Below are 6632 nucleotides of genomic sequence, written 5' to 3' on the forward strand. Positions count from 1 at the left end.
ATCGATCTGACCTAAGACCTAGCGTGGGCATTCAACATGGCGTCCCTGGCGATGTGCATTTATACTAACCAAAATAGGTGCTAAACGGCCGAAGAAGACAGGACTACTGTCAAAAGCCTCTGGAGTAAAATTAAATTACAGATTTGGCAAAAATTTAAGTAGAAAGCTCTACTGGCGACTCGAGTGGAAGGCTGTACTCGGGGATATCACAAATGAATAGAAAGCTCTATCTTGGTGATTAAAGCAACGTTTACTCACAACTAAAGGGTAACATAATGTTTATAGAGCTCTGGGGGGAGTTACAAGTGCAACATAATTTCGTGCTTTGCCCACAGGAAGCGAACTGGCCCTACCCAAAACGAGAGCCAACTACCCAAAGATACTGTTTGTGAGGAGGGGAGACTGGATGTGAAGCGAAGTCAAAACGACCGTTCACAGAAAGGCGATGGCTCCCTAGCCCAAAGATACTGTTTGTGAGGAGGGGAGACTGGATGTGAAGCGAAGTCAAAACGACCGTTCACAGAAAGGCGATGGCTCCCTAGCCCAAAGATACTGTTTGTGAGGAGGGGAGACTGGATGTGAAGCGAAGTCAAAACGACCGTTCACAGAAAGGCGATGGCTCCCTAGCCCAAAGATACTGTTTGTGAGGAGGGGAGACTGGATGTGAAGCGAAGTCAAAACGACCGTTCACAGAAAGGCGATGGCTCCCTAGCCCAAAGATACTGTTTGTGAGGAGGGGAGACTGGATGTGAAGCGAAGTCAAAACGACCGTTCACAGAAAGGCGATGGCTCCCTAGCTCAAAGATAACTGTTTGTGAGGAGGGGAGACTGGATGTGAAGCGAAGTCAAAACGACCGTTCACAGAAAGGCGATGGCTCCCTAGCCCAAAGATACTGTTTGTGAGGAGGGGAGACTGGATGTGAAGCGAAGTCAAAACGACCGTTCACAGAAAGGCGATGGCTCCCTAGCCCAAAGATACTGTTTGTGAGGAGGGGAGACTGGATGTGAAGCGAAGTCAAAACGACCGTTCACAGAAAGGCGATGGCTCCCTAGCTCAAAGATACTGTTTGTGAGGAGGGGAGACTGGATGTGAAGCGAAGTCAAAACGACCGTTCACAGAAAGGCGATGGCTCCCTAGCCCAAAGATAACTGTTTGTGAGGAGGGGAGACTGGATGTGAAGCGAAGTCAAAACGACCGTTCACAGAAAGGCGATGGCTCCCTAGCCCAAAGATACTGTTTGTGAGGAGGGGAGACTGGATGTGAAGCGAAGTCAAAACGACCGTTCACAGAAAGGCGAACTGGATGGCTCCTAGCCCAAAGATACTGTTTGTGAGGAGGGGAGACTGGATGTGAAGCGAAGTCAAAACGACCGTTCACAGAAAGGCGAACTGGATGGCTCCTAGCCCAAAGATACTGTTTGTGAGGAGGGGAGACTGGATGTGAAGCGAAGTCAAAACGACCGTTCACAGAACTGCAAGCTAACTAGCACGACATCGGCTAACAAGCCAGTGCTAACACCCATGAGCTGGCCCTAGCCAGACGGAAGCTAACTAGCTCGCCATCCGCCAACAAGCCAGGAGTGAACTGAATGCTAACTGGATGGCTACCTAGCCCGAGGCTACGTGACACGAAGCCAGACGGAAGCTAACTAGCTCACCATCGGCTAACAAACCAGTGCTAACATGATGTCTCACAATCATTCCCACATCATAGAGGAGGAATCACCCTCGGATGAGGGATTGGGAGTGTCCATACCCGACCTGGGTCTAGACCACCCAGGAGAACGGGAGGAACACCCAGAGTCCCCCGAAACGTTTGCGGGAAGTGAGGAATTCACAGAACCAAGCAAATCACAATATCCAGAGCTGCCGGCTGTACAGCAAGCAGTAATTGGCACAGAAGAGAAACCTTACTGCTGTGACCAGTGTGGAAGGGCCTACAAGACGAAGGGAGAGCTTAAAATTCACCACACGGTACACACAGAAGAGAAACCTTACTGCTGTGACCAGTGTGGAAAGAGCTTCAAGGCGAAGCGTAACCTTACACTACACCACATGGTACACACAGAAAATAAACCTTACGGTTGCGCCCAGTGTGAGAAGGCCTTCAAGACGAAGGGAGAGCTTAAAATTCACCACACGGTACACACAGAAGAGAAACCTTACTGCTGTGACCAGTGTGGAAAGAGCTTCAAGGCGAAGCGTAACCTTACACTACACCACATGGTACACACAGGAGAGAGACCTTACTGCTGTAACCAGTGTGACATTAGCTTCAAGAGAAAGGCAGAACTTAAACAACACCACACGGTACACACAGAAGAGAAACCTTACTGCTGTGGCCAGTGTGGAAAGAGCTTCAAGACAAAGCATCACCTTAAACAACACCACGTGGTACACACAGGAGAGAAACCTTACTGCTGTGACCAGTGTGAAAAGACCTTCAAAACGAAGGGGGATCTTAAAAGTCACCACATGGTACACACAGGAGAGAGACCTTACTGCTGTAACCAGTGTGACATTAGCTTCAAGAGAAAGGCAGATCTTGAACGACACCACGTGGTACACACAGAAGAGAAACCTTACTGCTGTGACCAGTGTGGGAAGACCTTCAAGACGAAGGCAGAACTTAAACAACACCACACGGTACACACAGAAGAGAAACCTTACTGCTGTGACCAGTGTGGAAGGAGCTTCAAGACGAAGGATCACCTTAAACGTCACCACGTGGTACACACAGAAAATAAACCTTACGGTTGCGCCCAGTGTGAGAAGGCCTTCAAGACGAAGGGAGAGCTTAAAATTCACCACACGGTACACACAGAAGAGAAACCTTACTGCTGTGACCAGTGTGGAAAGAGCTTCAAGGCGAAGCGTAACCTTACACTACACCACATGGTACACACACGAGAGAAACCATACTACTGTGACCAGTGTTACATGAGCTTCCGGAACCTGCAAGGGCTTAAGAGACACAGACGGCGGAGGCAGCCATGCAAGGTGCCAACCTGCTTAACGGGGGCAGTAAGGGGTGATGTGTCTCGCTCAAGAACACTGCGACGCACTATCAAAGACGAGTGTGGAAATGGAAAAAACCAAGAAGACGATGTAGTCATTCTTCCTCTTTATGAGGCGCCAGGCTCCACCTCAAAACGAGTATCTCCCTCCACTGACATAGAGGCGTTCAACTCTCTAGACGAGTACCTAAAGGCCAAAAACATCAATTATGAGCACTGTTCCATTTTCTATGGCCCAGAAGAGGAGGATGGCGACATTCAGATGAAGGATCAGAACCCGAGGCCACAGATGACGCCTTCAGGTGAAACTGAGTCTGAGCCTGAACAGGATGGGGAGCTAAATACCTCTGAAACTGAACACAGTTCTGATTACTCAACATATTGAGTAATAGCTCAAGAGAAGCTAGCACAAGGAGACGCTAGCTCACCAAAGGGGCTTCAATGGCCCAAATGATGGAAAGAGAAGTAAGGACCCCCGGTCAAGATCCAGGGGATAAGATGGGGGAGAAACTAACCCCCGAGCAGCAAGCAGAGATGAGGGCAACAAAGGGAGAAATTACCTTCTGGGGCCCTGACACATGACACTCAAGCAAGTGCAACCTGCACTTGACGGGAGAAACATGGGGGAGAAACTAACCCCAGAGCAGCAAGCAGAGATGAGGGCAACAAAGGGAGAAATTACCTTCTGGGGCCCTGACACGTGACACTCAAGCAAGTGCAAACTGCACTTGACATACCGCTCATCTGTCAAGAGGAAGAATATGTAGTGTTATTGTCATTTAGGAAGAAACATGACATAGAATACTACATGCATTTTGTATATCGCTGCTGTCGGGACAAAACCTCATAACTCCATTTTTTTTTTTTATTATATAAATCAACTCCGTAGATCATCCTCCATATGTGTGTGTGGGTTTTACAAAGTTTAAACAATGGGAAAGCATTAAACCGATCATCTGTCTAAACCTCCTAACTCTATTCACCCTCAAATCTGTGTTAGTTTTTTTCATCTGCTGAAAAGTTGGGTTTTTGGAGTTATGAGGTTTTGTCCCGACAGCAGCGATATATTTTAAGTATAATATGTAAAGATGTCCGTCCTTGCTCTAAACCCAGAGTAAAGTAAAGTGAATTTGTAATCTATTTCATTCAGAAGGGATTTCCTGACAGCAACCATTTGGTAGGTTAGCACCCTACCAACCATATCAGCTGCATGAGATGTACACTCACCAGCGCCTATGGGTAACAAATTGAGACTCTGCAAACTCTCATCAAGCTTAGCACCTTGTAGTGTTGTCACGATACTGGAATTTCGACTTCGATACGATACCTTGAAAAGTATCGATACTTCGATACCATTTCGATATCAAAAAAAATATATATATATATTATATATATATATATTTTTTTTTAAACAAATTTAGCTTTTGTTGCTGGTTGATTCTCCTCAGCTTCTCTCTGGTACTATAAGATAAGATAAATATAACACTTTTAAAACCCTTTGTTTATCTTTAGATCACACATTTAAAAAGAACTGTTCATCTCACTTCAATCATTTTTATTGCAGATGCAGAAGTTAGAACATAGTATTTTCTCAAGCAGACAGATGTAAACACTCACTGTAATCTGTGTTGCATGTACCTGACAAACTGAACTGTTTGTATTACAGTTGGTAACAGTTTTGATAAAGATAACAGGGCGAGGGCTATATGTGTAACATATAACTTCACAACAGCAAAATTACTAGTACTAGTAGTAGTAAACAATAATTAAAACTTTTTTTTGCATTAGTGAAAACAATAAGGACACATTCAAAAGGCAGGGTAAGAAAAAAGTGCAATCTTATGCATTTTCAAGTCAAGTTCTTCTTAGGTAGTGCATTACCTTCTCATACCATTACACCTACTAATACCACCTTCTCATACCTTCTCATACAACCTTCTAATACCTTCTCATACCACCTTCTCATACCACCTACTAATACCTTCTCATACCACCTTCTAATACCTTCTCATTACACCTACTAATACCTTCTCATACCACCTTCTAATACCTTCTCATACCACCTTCTAATACCTTCTAATACCTTCTCATTACACCTACTAATACCTTCTCATACCACCTTCTCATACCTTCTCATACCACCTACTAATACCTTCTCATACCACCTTCTAATACCTTCTCATACCACCTTCTCATACCTTCTCATACCACCTACACCTACTAATACCTTCTCATACCAACTTCTAATACCTTCATACCACCTACTAATACCTTCTCATACCACCTTCTAATACCTTCTCATACCACCTTCTCATACCTTCTACATTACCTACTAGTGATACACATAAAGCATAAGAGCCGTGGAAGGCTCGCCGTCGTCGGGTAGAGTAATCCAATATACAGGTCCAGTCGCTCTTGACCCGGAGCTCCTCGGATGCAATCACCACTAGGGGTCTGACCAGCCTGGATAAGCGTCCAGATAACGTCAGGAACGATGGGGGTACTGATAACTGTAGGACTCGAACCGAACGATGCACAATACCTACTTAGTACTTATACCTTATCATACCTTATATAAAGGCCTCAAGTAAAAAAAAAAACTGCAATCTTATGCATTTTCAAGTAGCAGCCAGCAACTAGCAAATGAAACAATATTCTTCTTGAGGTAGGGCATTTAGACAGCAGAATGACTAAAACAATAATTCAAACTTTTTTGCATTAAGCACACATTCAAAAGGCACTAAAGTGCAAGTACAAAAAAAAAGTGCATTTTCAAGTTAAATTCTTTTTAAATAGGTAGTGCACTTATTCAACGGCCTCAGACTAATCACACATAAGGTGGTGCAAGTAGTGTAATAATGTACTAGCCTAAAGTTTCTTTACAACTTTCAGATTTTTTGCTAGGAACACCAGCATGTCAATGTGCTCCTCTGTAAGCCGTGCCCTTCTTGGACTGCAAATGAGCCCTGACGTACTAAATACACGTTCTGAAGCTGAGCTTGAAGCAGAGATGCACAAATACTTTTTCGCCAGCTGGGCAAGGTGAGGTAAAGTTCTCTCATGTGTCCTCCACCATGCGAGTGGGTCGTCTCCTGCGCTGAGTTCAGGCATCTTTTCATATATTGTGAACTCGTTTTTTAGTTCAGCCTCTGCGTCCTCTGCATCCTCGCCACCACCATGTTGACCCTTCTTTTCCCCCTGTATGCTGGTTAACAGTCCCTTCAGATCCGTTCTACTTTTCTTCGCTGGTACGCCTGGTAGTGGTAGTGGTTGCATGGCAGTGGCACATGGAGGAGGAGGAGCGGGTGTTTGTCTTCCTGTTTCAGTGCGAGTGTCCATCAGATTTCGTTTGACCTCGTCTCTTAACATAACAAAACTGTCCTTGAACCTTGGGTCGAGAAACGTGGCTGTGTTCAACACCAGCTGCAGAGCCCCGTCGACGTCGTTATATCGTTCGTTGAGATCTGTACCAATATTTTCTTTAAGTTCACATTTGAGGAGGCTGTCATTTTCCTCAATGGTCAAAGTTGAAGATAACTTCCAAATTAGGGGCAGGACAGAGGAGAGTGTGGTGTGCTTTTCACCACTAAGGGCATCAGTGAAAGAGCTGACAGG

The sequence above is a fragment of the Notolepis coatsorum genome, assembly GCF_963971535.1.
Source record: "Notolepis coatsorum genome assembly, chromosome: 8".
Lineage (NCBI taxonomy): Eukaryota > Metazoa > Chordata > Actinopteri > Aulopiformes > Paralepididae > Notolepis > Notolepis coatsorum.